Below are 17,547 nucleotides of genomic sequence, written 5' to 3' on the forward strand. Positions count from 1 at the left end.
GAAATAATAATAAAAATTTAGTTAAATGTTAATTATTTTTATAAATATAAAACCATTCATAATTTTGGCACTCAATATCTAGCAAATTGTCAGTGTAAAGAATTAACATCGGGCCTCCCGCATATTAAAGTTAGACCAAAATGTACACAAATATATGAGTAGAGTAATATGAATTAATATAAAAAATATTTCTCAGTCACAAGTATTGTACCTTCAGAATCACAAATTGAAATATAGAGAAGCAAGAAAAAGACCTTGGAATACGACTTATTACATAAAATTCTATTACATTCATGATACCTGAGAGAAAGAATTGACTTTATCATTGCTTCTCTTCTGTTCCCAAAGTGATTCTATAGCTCAAATCATTGCCACACTTTAAAAAAAAGTTGTCACTAGCACCCACAAAATTTCCCTTCATTTGGGCACTCAGATATAATTGTTTTTTTGTTTTGAGAGTATGGGAGAAAAAGCTGTGTAGAAGTTTCCTGGTACCTGAGAGGTATCATATATACTCTGCAGCATGGCAAAAACTTTAATTTGTGATTCCCTTTCAAGTGGAGGATCATGGATCCAATTCTAAGGGTCTGCTCTTTAAATGGTTTTAGTTTTTCTGAATTATTTGTTGTTCATGAGTTGTCTGGTCAAGCTTGCAACTGATACAGTATAGACTAAACTGCATTATCCAATAGCACAGATTGATATCCCAGGTACAACCTCCTCTTATGTACAGAGAATAGTAAAATTTGAAAATGGGGCTGGCTATTTTTCCTTCTAGGGCTATGGATCCTTATCCTTATTTAGTGTTTCAAGTTACCAAGGACAAAGTCCTATATTTCTAATGCTTATGGTCTGAGTGTATCATGGATCCTGTTTATCTCATTTGCAGTCCATCTCCCTCTTAGATTTCAGAATTTGCTGGGGAGAAGAGCAGGGTGGACCTAAGCATTATTCCAATACCTGTTAGTCCATTGCTGATACTGACCACTGATCTAGGTCACTTTCTTGCTTTAGTCTGAGGGGGTAATTTCTCTAGAATTGCTCTCAAAACTCTATTTCCCTGTGTAGTTCTTTTATAGTGATTTCCTTCAGTCTATATATTGGCTGTTGCTTCTGCTTTTTCTGTTTATTTTATGAACTATTTTCATGTCTTTATGTCTTTAGAAATTTCTCAAAAAGATACATTTTTCTTAGTTTTTTAAAATATATACATATACTATACAAATAGATATATAGATAGACCAAAAGATGGATATATACTCATATAAATGTATAATGCACACATGTATGTCTATAAATACATGAATACATACATACATACATATTTCTGTTATTGCAAGACATTTGGGCTGAAAAGATATTAAATATGATGATTGCAGATTGCAATGTGATGTAATTTCCTTACTCTGCTTAATAATTAGTCTAACATCTGCAAACTTTTATTTGAATAAGAGTTTTGAAGTTATGAAAAGTGCTAGAAAGCAAAATACCTACTTTGTGGCTTTGTTATTTATTCTGCTGGGAAAGTTTTGGTTATTTTATAGAGAACCTTCTCCAGCAAAGCCTACACTTTGAAAGCTATGCTGGGATTTCACTATCTACAAGCTTTCCCAGATTTGAGTTAAATTAAGAGTTCTTCCTAGAGGGCTTTATCATAAAAACTGCATGCAAGAGTAGTTGTAACCTCACCAGGTACAGTAAAGAGACACACAGTTGCTGTGGTGTGGAAGCAGAAATGCTTTCACTGGGTCATAGATTCCATAAGGGAACTTCAGGCCTATGAATAAGTTCTTCAGTGCTCTAATTTTAAATAGTATACGGGCTGTGAAAGTATTTTGAGCCTTTCATCAGTACTCTTGAACACAACGTACTCTCTTAAGACCAGACTCCTTTACAACTTCAGGATTGATTGTCATTTTTTCAATAATTGAAGACAGTTGATTGACATCAAGCTTTTCAAAATGCCTAGAAGCAGCTGATCGGAGAGAAAAGCTTGTTCACTATAGGTGGGTTCTACATTTCATTGCTTTATGCTACTTAACCTGCTTCTTAATTCTATTGTCTTAATTTTTGTAAGTTTGTTTCCTAATCTCTATAGTGGGTTTTAATAAGTCTTATCTCATGTAATTGTTGTAATGATAAACATAGTGCATAAAAGCTGATTAATCAGCTAATGATTACCTACTACATGGTAAGTGCTTAATCAATGTTGTTTTTTAGTTGTTGACATTTTTTAAAGGTACTATGTGCAAAACATTGGTTGAATTGAATACCTGTGTTATCTGTTATCTCGTGCTTTTTTTTTTAAGATTTTATTTATTTATTTGACAGACAGAGATCACAAGTAGGCAGAGAGGCAGGCAGAGAGAGAGGGGGAAGCAGGCTCCCCACAAAGCAGAAAGCCTGATGCGGGGCTCGATCCCAGGACTCTGAGATCATGGCCCAAGCCGAAGGCAGAGGCTTAACCCACTGAGCCACCCAGGTGCCCCTTATCTCATGCTTTTAACATCTGACTTTATAAGATGAATTGGACACATGAAAAAATGGTACAGATAGGCAGAGAAACATATGTTGCATACGTGATGGTGTAAGTGACCTCTAATTTTCCCTATGACCTTAAGATTCCACAAAAATTTAATTTGAAATTCAGAATTGTCAGTTGCTGCATTCAGTCACCAAAGAGGGCAGGGTAAAAAACATAGATATTCACTGTATGTAGACAAAAGTAAACTTAATAAAAAGAATATCATCAAATATGGGTTGTCTAGTCTATAAAAAATGGATGACTATGAAAGGGAAAGATTTTTAAAAAGTAAGAAAACATTTAAAAGAAAAAGATTTAGTCAATTTTGTTGTGTCATTCAAAATAATATTTTGAAGATGCCTGGGTGGCTTAGTTGGCTAACCGTCTGCCTTTGGCTCAGGTCATGATCCCAGGGTCATGGGATGGAGCCCCGCATCTGGCTCCCTGCTCAGCACAGAGTCTGCTTCTTCCTCTGCCCCTCACTCAGCTTCTGCTTGTGTTCATTCTTTCTCTCTCTCTTTTTCTTGTAAAAATAAATAAATAAAATATTTTTAAAGACTAATATTTTGCATCATATACTCTCAATGTGGTATATATGAAAGAAGTAAGGAGAGAAGAGTTAGAGATGAAAAGAAGAAACACATGTAGTCAAAGACCTAGTACAACTTTGTGTTACAAGTAGGAAGACTACCAATGAAATAGCTTCAGGCCATAATACTAACACACTACTTGTTTGTTTTATCAGTGGAAACAAGACATTCATACTCAACCTTTAAAATATCAACTGCAAAGTAGTATTATTCCCACCTTACTGCAAAGGATGTAAAGCCTCAAGAAGGCAATTATTTAGTGATACATGGATTATATATGAAGGTACTGGGATTCAATCTTAAATCTATTTGATCCCAATCCATTTTCTTTTCACAGGATTACATTGCCTTCCCTGGAAATTGAGCACCATCTGGGTAAATATCACACCTTAATTTGTGTTTTCCTTTGTTTCACTGGCACCTAGGACAATGCTTTCACCAATCACAGGTACTTATTTGGAATTCTGTTGAAAGAACAAAATGGACGAAACAATGAAGAATTCCAGTGGCAAGAAGTTCACTGCCTAAAAGGCATTTAATTTCATGTTCATACAGTTCTAAATCTTCAAAATTTTCTGTCATTGGATTATGCATAGAAGTAAATTTGTGTTATGAAATTTCTCTTTGGCACCCTCAGGATAGGAACCGTGTCTTATTTTGCTTTGTTTCTGCAACTACAGTGACTGGAATTTCAATGAATGTTTCTTGAGCTGATGAATAGCTTTATATGTGGGTCAAATAGAGAGCCAAGAATGCATAGCAGTATATTTTGCATTTGGGACATTGTATAAATATTTTTCAGATGCAAATGTGCAGCCTATGTTTTTACTTATAATGCAGAACCTCTTTAACATAATTGTACATTAACAACCACTAATAAACACAGGCAAAATTATGGACTATGTAATGTCCATCAGTAAAAATAAAATACATCATGTCTATATTTACTTCTATTCATTGCATCACAATTCATTTAGATAATAAGATCTTCACCTAAGGTAGTGGCCATGTATAAGTACTGTTTAAATTATTAAAAAAAATCAAACTACAAAAGCAATAAGAAATACAGGAATAAATTATCTTTTTATCAACATCATTACAATCACTATTTTGATGTGATATGTGTTCTTAATAAGACTAGCAGCCAACAGTTAAGTAACAATATATTTAGGCTACAAGCAAAAAACAAGTATAAGGAAAATCCATAAGTGTATTTATTCCTGATAGCCTCACTTTATTATTTAAGTTGAATCATATGAGATTGGGATACTTGGTCATTTTTTACCTATAAAAACATCAATTTAGTAGGGCTGTACATAAGAATAAAAAGCATTTTGTTGTTGTTGTGTTGCTCTTGTTTTTTAATCTCTTGGGTTCAGAGCTGTAAAAACGGGATCTCAGTTTTTCTGTGGGGATTAAAGGACTGTTGGAAAGTAGGGAAAATTCAATACATGGTGGCTATTATTTTTATTAATAATAAATTAGAACTCTAGCTATCATGTTGTCAAAAGAATACTTTTATTATGTGAAAGAGCTAGCCTCCCAGCATTGATCTTTTTCCAAAATATATATTATACCCATATTGTTCTTCAGATGTTCTGAATATGAACTAATGCAGATAAAGAAAACTGTGGACCTTACCAAAGGGTTAGTGTTTGACTTTCATTTCTAAATGTCACATACACACACACACAAAAGATTTCCTTCAGGAAAATTCCTAAGAAGAAACCCAAGAGGTTACTTGCTCAATTCTTTGCCAGACAAAACCTCCAGACCTTTCAAAATTCGTTTCAGATGTACTCTCAAGGAGCACAATTGTCTGATCTGCACCTTGAGTGGGTTATAAGCCATGTTGACCTATGTTGTGTGTGCTGAGTGTGGATCTGAGACAACGTCGGCAGGAGTTTTATACATAACACACATTCAGAATGTACAAGGGAAATCTGAATAGGAGAGGAGTAAAATGCATTTTTGATTTAAAATGATGCCAGTGCCTCTAATTTTTCAAGTGTCAAGAAAATAAAATAATGAAGGCAGTATGAAGTACAGTTTTGTAAATGCATTAAACTGCAAATCAGTTATGAAGTCTAATCATATAAGAAAAATTGTCAGGTCAGAAATAAGCAAAAACGGCCTTGACCTAATTAAACCATCATCGGTATAATAATTTAGAGTTAGTTTGCTACTTGTCCCTCTGTTTTTCTCTCTCTGTTGACCAAAAGTGTCACTCAGCAGCATATTCTGGATTTACTTTCCAAGCACTGGTTTACACATATCATGTTTTATGCACCCCCCCCCCAATTCCTTAAAGGACATCTAGTTTTACCTCAATACTAGGTCCTGTGAGGCATGTGGAAGATACCAAACCCAAACTCCTCTCTTGGCATCTGGATCTACTCTGCCAAAGAAAGTTGTGCTGAAATTATTTTTAAGTTCTCTCTTATATGACTGTTCAATTGGTTATTTCTAAAACGTTACCCTCTCCCTCCAAACCATTTCTTTAATGACTGTCACCATCTGAAAAGAATGTAGGAAGGAGCACTTAGAACCAGTTACCTGCAGAATCTCAAAGTCAGACAAAATCAGGCTCAGTGACTCACCCTTTTCAGTGTGGAATGGCAGCTTTGTTGCCTGGGTCATTTGCTAAGGACAGAAAAGAAAATAGTATTTGAGTAGTTTCATGGCACAAGCAAACGAAGCTGTTAAGTACCAACAGAACTGAAAACAGCATTTTGCAGTACCAGAAATCACAGCTTGAAATTAAAATGCATGGCTAGAGGTAGCTAACGCAGTTTGGTGGTGAGCAATTTTCATCCACAAACTGGAATGACCAGCACATAGGACAGGCAAAAGGCATGCCAAGGTTAGTGAAGGGAACTGTGACACGGGGAGACCTGGAAGAAACAAATGATGTGAAATGTTAGAAGAGTTAAGAGTCATAAAATACCCAAACCATGAAAGCAGTTTTAGTTTTTCCAAAGATGATCTCTGCATTTGAACCATGTTTGTATGCATTATGTAAACCTTAACTGAAGGAAACTTATTGGGTTAATTCATTGTCATGAATTATCACTACAGTAGAAATCTGAACAAGGAGAGTTAGGACCATTAAATTAACCTAAAACCAGATTGTCAGTTCTCTGAGGTACAAGCTTCATTTACTTGATCTATGAGAATGATTAAATGTTAGAACAGATGGGGGCCTGAGGGACTCTGGACTTCAATCCTATCACTTTCTTTCTTTCTTCTTCTTCCTTTTTTTTAAATGGAGAAATTGAGAGCAAGACTTGAAATGACAGCACAGGAAGAAAACTGGCCTTTGAATATTGTCCACTGCCACTTCCAAGCCTATAGTCAAATGTTCAGCTTCGGTCTTCCAAAACAGTTTATTTGCTGTTCTTTTGCTATTTTAAAAGTCATGTGTAGGGAAAAATGTTGCCTATATTTAATATAACTATACCATATTAATGTATCTTGTTTATTTTATAAATGTGTTTATATATATTATAATTGCATATCATTACTATAGTAATATAATATGCTCTGGGGTTCTAATAATCTATTTACGTATATATACACATAGGTATGTAAATATATATGTATATACAGGATCTAGGGGCCCCAAAGACACTTTCAGGGGTCCACGAGGTCTTTCCATGTCCAACTTCACATCTGTGTGAGGCTAAATCTTCCTTGTAAAACAACCTATACAACAGATTGAAGCAGATATGAGAATCCAAACAATTAAAGAGATTAGCAAAACTGTATGGCGATGTTACTCTTCCTACTCAGTTTGTTTGGGAAATTATAGGGCTATCATTTTATAGAAATATCCTAGTTATATCAATATGTGATGGATTTTATTGTTACTTTAATAAGTCAATAAATATACATATATGTATATTTTAATTTGTCAGTTTTAATATTTAATACAATAACTATCAACAGAAATAAACCATCTAAACAAAACATTTTCGGAACCTTCAATACTTTAGAACAACGTAAAGAGGTTCTAAAACCAAAAAGTCTGAGAACCTCTGGGCTAAAAACTAGTCGATGACACGACCTACTTTCTCAGCCGGAGAGGCTCCTACCCTAAATAGTGTGACTGGTTGCCCGTCCAATCCTTGCTTTGGGAGGACTTGAGAGGAGCCAGTACAGAATGCCGAAGACAGGTATTCACGCAGAGAAAGAGCATATGAAAACCAAAACACAATAAAGACACTATGAAGGTGCCAAGGACATGGTGGCAAATGGATGAGAAAGGGAGCACAGACGGAGCTGCCAGGTCCCTGAGCAGCGACCACACCTCTTCCTCAGTGGCACCACTAGAGGCATTAAAACTGAGGTGCTGTGTTTCCTTAGGAAGAATTCAACTTTCAGGGAAGCCCACGTGTGTGGCCACCATCCCCCGCTCTTCCTTATTTCCCTGAGTCCCTGTAACTCAAGCAGAACTGGGAGAAAAATCATAAAAGGCACTTTAGTTTTGCATCCCACTGATTTTTATACTTGCTTGTGCCATCAGTCATTCCTGGGCTCCGGCATACAAACTCAGGCCTCCTGAGAACTCTTAGCCTTCTCTCACTTTAAAGTGCAAACCTAGCTTCAATGAAAGCAGTCGAAAAGAAAAAGTCTAGTTGCGTGTGATAACCAGAACTCCAACTAGATGGACAGCTAAATCTTTTCCCTCACTTGCTTACCAATTTCAGACCCTTTTGGAACTAGTTTCTTGCAGTAGGACAAGTGTTGTCATCCTTCTCCCTTATCCACCTACCCTTACTCCTCCTTACCTGGCTTGTAAATATTTCTTTCTGACCTCTCCACTGTTACAGCAGGGGTACCATGGTCAAGGGGTTTTATTTACGCTGGGTCTGGCAAATATTTAATGTTGATTCTCACATGGGAGTATTCATGGATTTGTTGGAGATTTTCTAGCTGGTTCTCTCATTGTGTAGACAGAACATCTTAAATTGGCCACTACCATGCCTTTCTCAACCTCTGCTCCCTGGGGTCTACCCCCATACCCTACTGGGGTCCTCTCAGGATTTTAAAAAACTGCTTTAGACTGCAATTTCTACCACAGGTTCCATGTTTCTTCCCCTGGATTGTTTACTTTGGACCTGCCATCAAAATGCAGTTATCTCCTGCAATCACACAGGGCTTCGGATGGGTTATATGTGTGTGTACAGAGTGAGGAGGTTGAAATTACAATCACTCCTTCCCCCAAAAACCCTTTCCTACTCATTTTACCTTTATGTACAGCTGCTAATGGTAACAGGTTTCAAAGCCATGTAACTAGTTTCTGGTTATCTAATTCAAAACTTTGTTTTTGATGGAAGCATCTATTAGAGATTGATGTCTTAGTCGAAGCTTTCCAATTTAAAGCCCTGTTGCACATCCTGATAATGAGCTTCCTCTAATTGAAGAAATCTGCTTTCCTTTGCAACATGAAAGAGTCTTTTAGCATTAAATGTCTTATGGCATTAAATATAAAAATATACTTAACATTATGACCCAGTACACACATAGCATAAATATACATGGTTTTATACACACATGCATTCACTGACATACCAAAATTTTCTCAAAATCTTCTAATTCTCTCAAACTTTATTTTCATCACACTTTTTCTTAGCTCTCATTATGATTATTCATTTCTAAACTCTTCTATTTTCTCAGTATCAATCTTCCTTTAATTTCTTCCCTACTAAGCCATTGTTTTGGCTTTAAGCCACAAGGAAAAAATAAATCAGGAAGAATTTTCCCACCTTGGACCACATCACTGTTAACCAATACAACAGCGAATATATTTGGGGGGAATTAGCCCTTCTTTTAGAGTTATGAGAGCTCTTACAGCTCAGGAGGCAACCTGAAACAGCATTTAGAAGAGTGGATACAGGAAGGCACTATTTTGAAACCCGTAAAAACACTTTTAAAATAATCATCTCTCCATGTATTTTTCAAAGCATGGAATAGAATTTAAGTCATGCAATTTTCTCAGCTAACCTAAAACAATAGCTGTGATATATTTTAAACATCTAACTTTGAAATAATTATTCTATCTTCTACATCCAACCACCTAAATTCTGCTTGAATATTTTGATAATGTGTGATAATATGCTTTCTAGGAAGCCAGACAAAGTCTTCTATGTCCAAAGATGAACCAAAGTAAGTGACCCATGAAGGTTCATATAAAAATGAAACTCACTTGCAATAGATGACCAACTCAGAAGGGAGGAAGTGGGGGCCACTGAAGCCACTCTTTTTCCTTCATAATGATCTCTGTAACTGATTCTACTTGTATGTAAGCAAGGGCAAATAAGAATAGATGTATTTACCTAGAGCCTACTCAGGGTCAAAAGCTGTATAACATTTAGGCTCATCAATGGGAATCTCTTACTGCCTGTATTACTTTTCAAAGGCTGCCCAAAGTACCATAACTTGGTGACTGAAACCACAGCAGGATTTTCTCAGAATTTTGGAGCAGAAGTTCAAGACTGAGGTGTCTATAGGTTGGTTTCATCAGAGGTTTTTATCTTTGGCTTAGAGATGGTTGTGTCTTCTCCTTGTGTCTTCACATGGTCTTCTTTCTGTGTCTGTCTGTGTCCTAATTTCCTCCTACAAGAACACTAGTTGTATTTCATTAGGGCCTACCCTACAGATCTTGTTTTAATTAAATGACCTCTTTAAAGACCTTATCACCAAATACAGTCACATTCAGAGGTACTGGGGTTAGGAATTCAACATGTGAATATTACGGGCAGTCCATAACACTTTCCCTCCAGTTACAGACCTCTACCAACCTCCCCACCTATCAAAGATGCTGGCACCTGGATCATAATCTTTATTTCTCCTCCGTTCCCACCATCACCATGAATGGCTTCAAGTTTTTGTGGATGATGGCTCCATCGCAGTGATCATCACTTGTCTTTCACTCTGGCAGTTCACTTCTACTGCTGACCCCCAGTGGTAGCATTCACATCTCCTTCATCACTGTATTCATGTATTCTAGAGCCTACTGTCCAACCAAAACTTCCCCCACTCTTCTAATTCTCTCAAGCTTTAAGCTTATTACACCTTTTCTTCATGCTCGTTGTGATTATTTCTTCCTTAACTCTTTTTCTTTCATTATAAATCCCCTTCTTTAATTTCATTCTCTACTGAGATATTATTTTATCTTCAAACCCCAGGAAAAAATATATCAGACAAAAATTTCCCATATTTTTTCCTACATATGGGCTGTTGAATATGTGTATTTGCTTTCTATTGCTGCATAACAAATTACCATAAACTTAGTACTTAAAAAGGTCCACAAATTATAAGTTCACAGCTTTCATGGGTCAGGAGTTCAGGTAAGCATTAGCTGGATCCACTGCTCAGGAGCTCACGGGACTGAAATTGGCATGTTGGTCAGGACTCCTGTCTTATCTGAGGCTCAGGGTCCTCTTTCAACTTCATAGTTGTTGGCAGAATTCATTTCTTCATTGTTGTCTAGTGGAAGTCCCTGTTTTCTTATCAGCTATCAGCTAGGTACTCGGCTCCTGGAGGCATCCCTCAGTCCTTGGCATGTGGTCCCCTCCTCTCAAATCATGGCAGTTTACCCTACCTTTGATGCTAGCCAAAGAATGTCTCTCTGCTATTTATCTTCTTTTAAAAGGCTGGCCTGACTAGGTCAGGCCCACTTAGCATAAGTTTTCTTTCAATTAAATCAAAGTCAGCTGATCAGTAACATGATGATGGGAATGATATCTCACCACATTCACTCTTCTGCTCACACTAAAGAGATATTATAGGGCATGTACATCAGAGGATAAGACTCTTAGGAACTACCTTAGAATTCTGCCTACCTTGAGATGCCTGGAGAACATCACACAACTATGTGACCAGAAGCACTTCAAAAAGATGATATCCAGAAATTAACTGTATCTTACCTCATTCAAAGAAAGTTCAGTGTGGCTAAGAACTGAATAAATATTTGTTTAATGTATTAATGAGAGATGAGTATTATATTGTGATTCAGAAAAGCCAGATCTCATCCATACTCTAGGTCTTGGTTTTCCTTGAAATCCTCTCCAATTCTAATATAGAATGATGATGTTCTGGTACATCTTGAATAAAAAGAAAGACTGTTGTCAATTGAAATAATAATAAAGCATAAATCAAATCTAAAATTAGTTTATACAACTTATATAAGTTAGTTTGTACTTAATAGTAAAGAATATAAACATGAAAAACTTAGACCTCATTGTAAAATAATCGGAGAACAAAAGTTAGTATTTATAAACTATTTATGGGCTTGTTATGTTGAGAGTGAGAGAGTGAGAGAGAAGCAGTATATAGCCTTTTACTAATCTGTAAGAATACATTAATCCCTTCAAACTGTTTTGTAATTCATAATTTCAATCTTAGACTATATTATTGTTGGGGGTAAAATCTTTGTCATAGAAATTACTAGTAATTTATTAAATTTTTAAAAATTAGTTAACTAATGAGTGAGTAATTTGATGTTTAGAACACTAAAAAAGCCTTCAAAAGTAAGATATTTTCTTTATGTCATGATTTTCAGTAACATTTGGAAATGTGGAAAGAGTTCCTAAGAGGTTAATGCTAAAGACACAAATTTCAGATACAACCACAAAGATAGTTTTTGTTTTATTTTTATAAATTAGTACTAATATTTGGTTAATTTTGACCCTTTTTAACCCAAGTCCTCTGCAGAAAATAAAAATCATATGTTTCTGTCTGGAAGTCTTTATATTAATTTAGTTCCCTGTCTCCATTTTCTTATTCTTTTAATGTAGAATGCATGTTCATTTAGATGAAACATCATAAATCATCAGGATATTGCCCTACTTTTAAAGTCATAAAATGGTCCTCTTAACTAGCAGTTAAGGGATAGAACAATGTGGTCCCAATTTGCCATTAAGAAGTAGCATAGATTGTGTTTTAATCAAGTCAATGCATGTCTTGTTTACTGAACATATCCTAAAAATAGTTTTACATGTAACCTTTCATTCTGTCTTCTCAAGTAGAAATGGAGTCTTTCATCACTGTATTTTGAAATTTTAACCTAAGACCTAGCTCACATATCACCTCTCTCCTTTCCTTTATTAAGTTAAAGGACAATAACTTTAACTCTTAATAACAAGACATTAACTTAATAACTTAACTTAATAACTTAATAATAAGAAGTGTGTTTCTCTTCTCTTGTCTTTTAAAGGATATGGTTTTCAAGTTTCTTGTAGTACTTGTTATTTGCTATCATATACCACAGTTCTTTACATATTTCTCTTTCCTACTAAATAGAAAGCTGTTTTTAAAATAACAGATTCTTTTAGGACACATATTTCCATGAGGTAGCACAAAATAGATTCAATAAATTATTTCTTCAATGCCAGTGTATAATAAGGATAATAAAAGAATGAAAACATCTAGAATGCAATTGCTCCTCTATTACCCAGTTACAGTAGTGGATACTTGTAAATTTGGGCTCCTCCTCATGGAAAAGCTTTATCTTTAGGAAACAATACCCCATGCAAGCAAGGAGAACCCGATGACTTCAGGTATCTACGTTAGAAAGCAGAGTACAATGGTGCAGTTCTTGAACTGCCTGGGATGGAGCAGTTCAGGAACTCAGGGAATATTCTGGGGTAGTGCTGCTGAAGGCAGGTGGTGCCTGGAAGAAACACGCTTAGGAAATAAGCTTAGCTGTGCTTGTCCTCGTTTGTCTCCACCTTTTCTGAAAACCAGTTCTCTTGGCCTCTCGTTGATATTTGTATCACTCTAGAGTCACCCTGTGCATTTACTCTTTGTGTAGGTTAATCAGACACGTTATGACAGGTATACTATTAAGTAGAGGGAAGGTAATGGATGCTCAAAGAATCTGGAATTAGTTATCTTGCCTATTGGGTCCTGAAGCTAAACGAAATCGTGTTGGTTTCTCACAGACTATGACTTTACAGATGAATATTCTAATTCAATTATGAATGGTGTTTTCAGAAATAAACTGTCCCTCAGAAGTAAGACTTTTAAGACCGAGTTCCCTCTGCTTTAGAACAGCTAAGAAAGAAAAGAAGAACTCCACAATAATGAAGTCAGTTGGTTATTTATTTATGTATTGGGACAACAGACAGCTTAAACAAAGAGAAAAGTGAGCTCAAACCCTTAAATTCTCAGTCCATATCCTGAAATCTTAGAATTTTCTATTATCAAATTATAGCTATAGCTATGGGCCCGCAGGAGGCAAGAATCAAATGCAAAATTTGAATCTATAATCTTGTCTGACAAATTATAACACCAGTTGAATTCAGATAATCACCAGATCTCTTCTGGGAAAGTGAAAGTATTGATTAGAGCAAGTGTGAGTCCAAGAACTGGTGTTGGACCTATTGGAAAGATTCAGAGGACATTGGACATACTGAGCCCCAAATCCCACAGAACTTTACTTTCTATTTGAAGTAGTCTTTCTTCCTTGCTACTGTTTCTCTTTGCTTGTAAATGCTGCAACTTCCTAACCTGAAGAAACTATTTCTTTAAAAATATAAAATTCAATTGTCTTTATTCTTTACCCCTTGCCTTTCATTATCTCCAGACTTTTTTATCCATTTAATTTATAGGTATGATATGACATACAACATTCTGGTACAATTATGCTAGTTCTAACAGCTGGGTATGTTTTAATTATACAATTTGCTGACCATAACCTGAACTCAATACATACTAAATGAAATTGAAATAAGATTTTTTAAAATAAAGGAATTCTAAGTTTTAGTAGTTAGAAAGGATAAAGAACATCTATGAATTGTTATCTACTCTTTAACTATATTCCCCAAGATGGCCCAGAAAAGACAATGAGACGCACACCAAAATCTTTGAAAGGTAACTTGAGGGCTATTTTTTGTTTTGTTTTGTCTTATAAGTGCTATAAAACATTAAGAGAAGATGCAGCTAAAATGAGATTCTTGATAGAAATAAGAGGCAAAGTGGTCATGATTACCATGAGATGAAGAAAGTAATTGTGATCATTAGCATAGCCTAAGATCTCTGGTGGCAGCTAATTGAGCATGGAGTTTCATAGATTCACAATACATGGACAGTACACTAAAGCCTGGATTCCTTAAAGCAGGTTAGACTGTGAAAATATAGACGAAACACACACAGACACACACGGGCACACACACACCAAACACATACCCAAATATGTAGAAGCTCCACACTCTGAAAATGTATTTCTTGCCCAAATAACAATGCAAGGCAGTTCTGGGTTGGAGGTGGAAGGAAGAGGATGTGGTTGTCACAAAGCCATTCAGTGGTCCAGGCTGATGCTGCTTCTGCCGACATGCAATATGCACTTCCACAGGGGACCCTGGCTTACTCTAGAAGAAAAAGAATATGAAGGAGTCCATGTGAGGAGTTTTTATGGGGCCAGGCTTAGAAGTAGCAAACATCACTTAAGGTAATAGTGAACTGGCTAAAATTCATGTGGCCACATGCTGTTGCAGGGGAAATTTGAAACATTGCTGTGGTCTAAGGGAGGAGAGGAAGTCTATTTTGGTGAATAGCTAGAAATGATTATGATGATGATGATGATAATGATGGTGATGAGAGAAGCCTGACTGGGATTATAATATTAGACCATTTTGGCCATTCATCCCAATACTTGGAGGAGTTGTCAAACCCAAAGTCTCTTACACTATGAGGAAGCAAGATCCTTTGGGAAACATTCTGAAATTGTATCAAATATCCACTGGGTGAACATTCCTTCTAGCCTTCCTTACAGATCAGTCATCTTCTACCAGAAGCTCTGTATTTGGAAATAAGAAATACCCAAACGTTTCGAAAAATATTGATTACCAGCTGTGAACTAACAGAATTTTCCTAGGGATATAGAATTCCACTGTGATCTCACAGCAGAGTATGGACTCATAAAGGTTAAACAATTATTGGCATTTGGGCTCAGTTGAATTGTGAACACTTCTTTAATATTTCTCCAGAGTACATAGGCAAAATAAACATCTTTAGGAGATACCTTTAGGGAATTTGGGAGATCCCCACTTTGGCTCTCTGAGTAGTATGATAATAATAAGGATTTTTTTTTTTTTTATGTAAAAGAGATGAAGTGACAGTGTTTGGTAGAAAATGTGAAGTAGAGTCCCCTTTTCTACAAAAAGAATGATGAATCACAAGCAATTCTTAACATTGTCATTAGTGACTTGAAGATACAAAATAATGATTTCTATCATAGCTCCACTCTACTTAGAATTTGGACTAAATACAAAATTTAAGTGTGTCTATGAAAAATAACACTAGATGTAAATTACTTGATCAGAAATTAATCTGATTATAGCTGCTATTCCATAATTTGTTACTTAATGAATACAACTCTGGATAAATGTTACACAGCTTTTGAGTTGAAATCAGTTTTTCCCTATTTCATTAAATAAAAGATACCAGAAGCATTATGCCTTTGCCTAGAAAGAGCTTTGCTATACCTTCACCATCTTGCCTCAATTTCTTTCATATCCTCAGCTCTGAAGAAAGTGTAATTGTCTGATAATTTCACAGCAGAATATAGTGGCTCTTAGAATTAATACTATCATCCTGATGGGAATAATTAAATAGAAATGGAAATATCCTGAATGAATGAGTATGACCTGGCATATGGTAGAAGTTAATTTTTATTTTTTATTTTACTTTATTTATTTATTTATTTTTTTGCAGAGTGATGTGTTTTTATTTTACCATGATGCATATAAGGAAAGAAAAATATACTAATGGTACAATTCCAATTTGACATAGAAATCTCACAAGTTTTTATGATACTCAGGAAAAGAGATACATCAATTACTAAGTGATAGAAATTAAATTTTATGAAAACACAGGGATCTGCCAAAATACAAAATGATAGAAGGAATGCAGAGACAATCATGCTATTACCTCAAAACAGAATATATATTTTGCATCCTTTCATTATTTATTTTTTTACTTTATCAAAACAAACAATGTATTTATTTAATATATCCATCACAAGGGCTCGGTCAGAGACTTAATTTTTTTTTTAAGAAGATTTTATTTATTTATTTGACAGACAGAGATCACAAGTAGGCAGAGAGGCAGGCAGAGAGAGAGAGGAGGAAACAGGCTCCTTGCCGAGCAAAGAACCCAATGCAGGGCTCGATCCCAGGACCCCGAGACCATGACCTGAGCTGAAGGCAGAGGCTTAATCCACTGAGCCACCCAGGCGCCCCCAGAGACTTAATTTTAAAAAAGAGAAACAAAGGCACCTGGTGGCTCAGTCGGTTAAGTGTCTGCCTTCCGCTCAGGTCATGATCCCAGGATGATCCCAGGGTCCTGGGATCGAGCCCCACATTGGACTCCCTGCTCAGCAGGGAGCATGTTTCTCCTTCTCCCTCTTCCTGACCCCCACCCCACTTGTACTTGGGCGCCTGCTTTCTGTCAGATAAATAAATAAAATCTTAAAAATATATATTAAAAATTTTTAAAAAATAAAATGAAAAACAATAAATACATAAATAAATAAATAAAAAACAAAATAACATCCCAGCTTAGATAAAGAGTCCTATACAGAAATGAAGGAAGGGACAGACAATCTAAGGAAAACATAAATACAATACAAGAAGAGAGGCTAGGCGGTCAGGGTTCTTGGCTTTGACCTGCTTTGAGTAGATTTCTTGCAGGTACGACAAATCTGTGGGGGTTTTTTAGAGCTCAGCAGCCTGTGTATTCAAAGGGCTATGAATATTGGATTCTCCTAGTAGGCTCAGATGGACAGCAGGATAGTCCTGATGTCCTACCGGGCAGCCACTTATCCTGCAGGATGTCCAGGCAGATGTTACCCTGGGTGTCCATTCTGGGCTGGTAGCAAGGCTCAAGGAACTTTGCCATGGACGCGTTGTAAGGATAGCCCCTGGGGAATTCCAAAGAGGGCTTATACCTCAGTATACTTCCTCAGTATAAGAAGACAGCATACTTCCTATATGGTGCCACCTGCTCCATAGATGGTCCTTACCCATTTAAAAGTTTGATTCAAGGAAGGCAAAAAGTCCTGTGTAGCCAGACATCGTGAAGGTCATCAGCTCCTGCTGTCGCCCCTTTCCACGGTGTCCTAGGCCTGGACCCCAGTAGGCTGGGCTTCTTTGCAGCAGGAGCCATGCTGGCAGCAGCTGGGTCTGGAAGGCCATCAGGCGGTGGAGGCGGGGAGACCGGAACTGGAAGAGCATGACAGCAACTGCCTATCTTTTTTTCAGTTTAGAAGAAACATTTGGTGGTATTGCAATATTTTCGAATTTGAGGTTCCAGCTTTGAATGTGTGGTGATTTATATCTAACTCGTGTTGGTATATCCTGCAAGGCCATCTGTAAATTATGCTCATTTTTTTTCTTTTTTTCATAACTACATGGTATAGATCTTCCC

At 36.3% G+C, this 17,547-nt stretch overlaps 1 pseudogene; it reads right to left on the reverse strand.

The window, feature by feature from the left end:
• Positions 1 to 5,887: 5,887 nt before the first annotated feature.
• Positions 5,888 to 17,207, reverse strand: LOC111149460 (annotated as a pseudogene).
• Positions 17,208 to 17,547: the final 340 nt, after the last annotated feature.

The sequence above is a fragment of the Enhydra lutris genome, unplaced genomic scaffold, assembly GCF_002288905.1.
Source record: "Enhydra lutris kenyoni isolate GAN:26980312 unplaced genomic scaffold, ASM228890v2 scaffoldscaffold2, whole genome shotgun sequence".
NCBI lineage: Eukaryota > Metazoa > Chordata > Mammalia > Carnivora > Mustelidae > Enhydra > Enhydra lutris.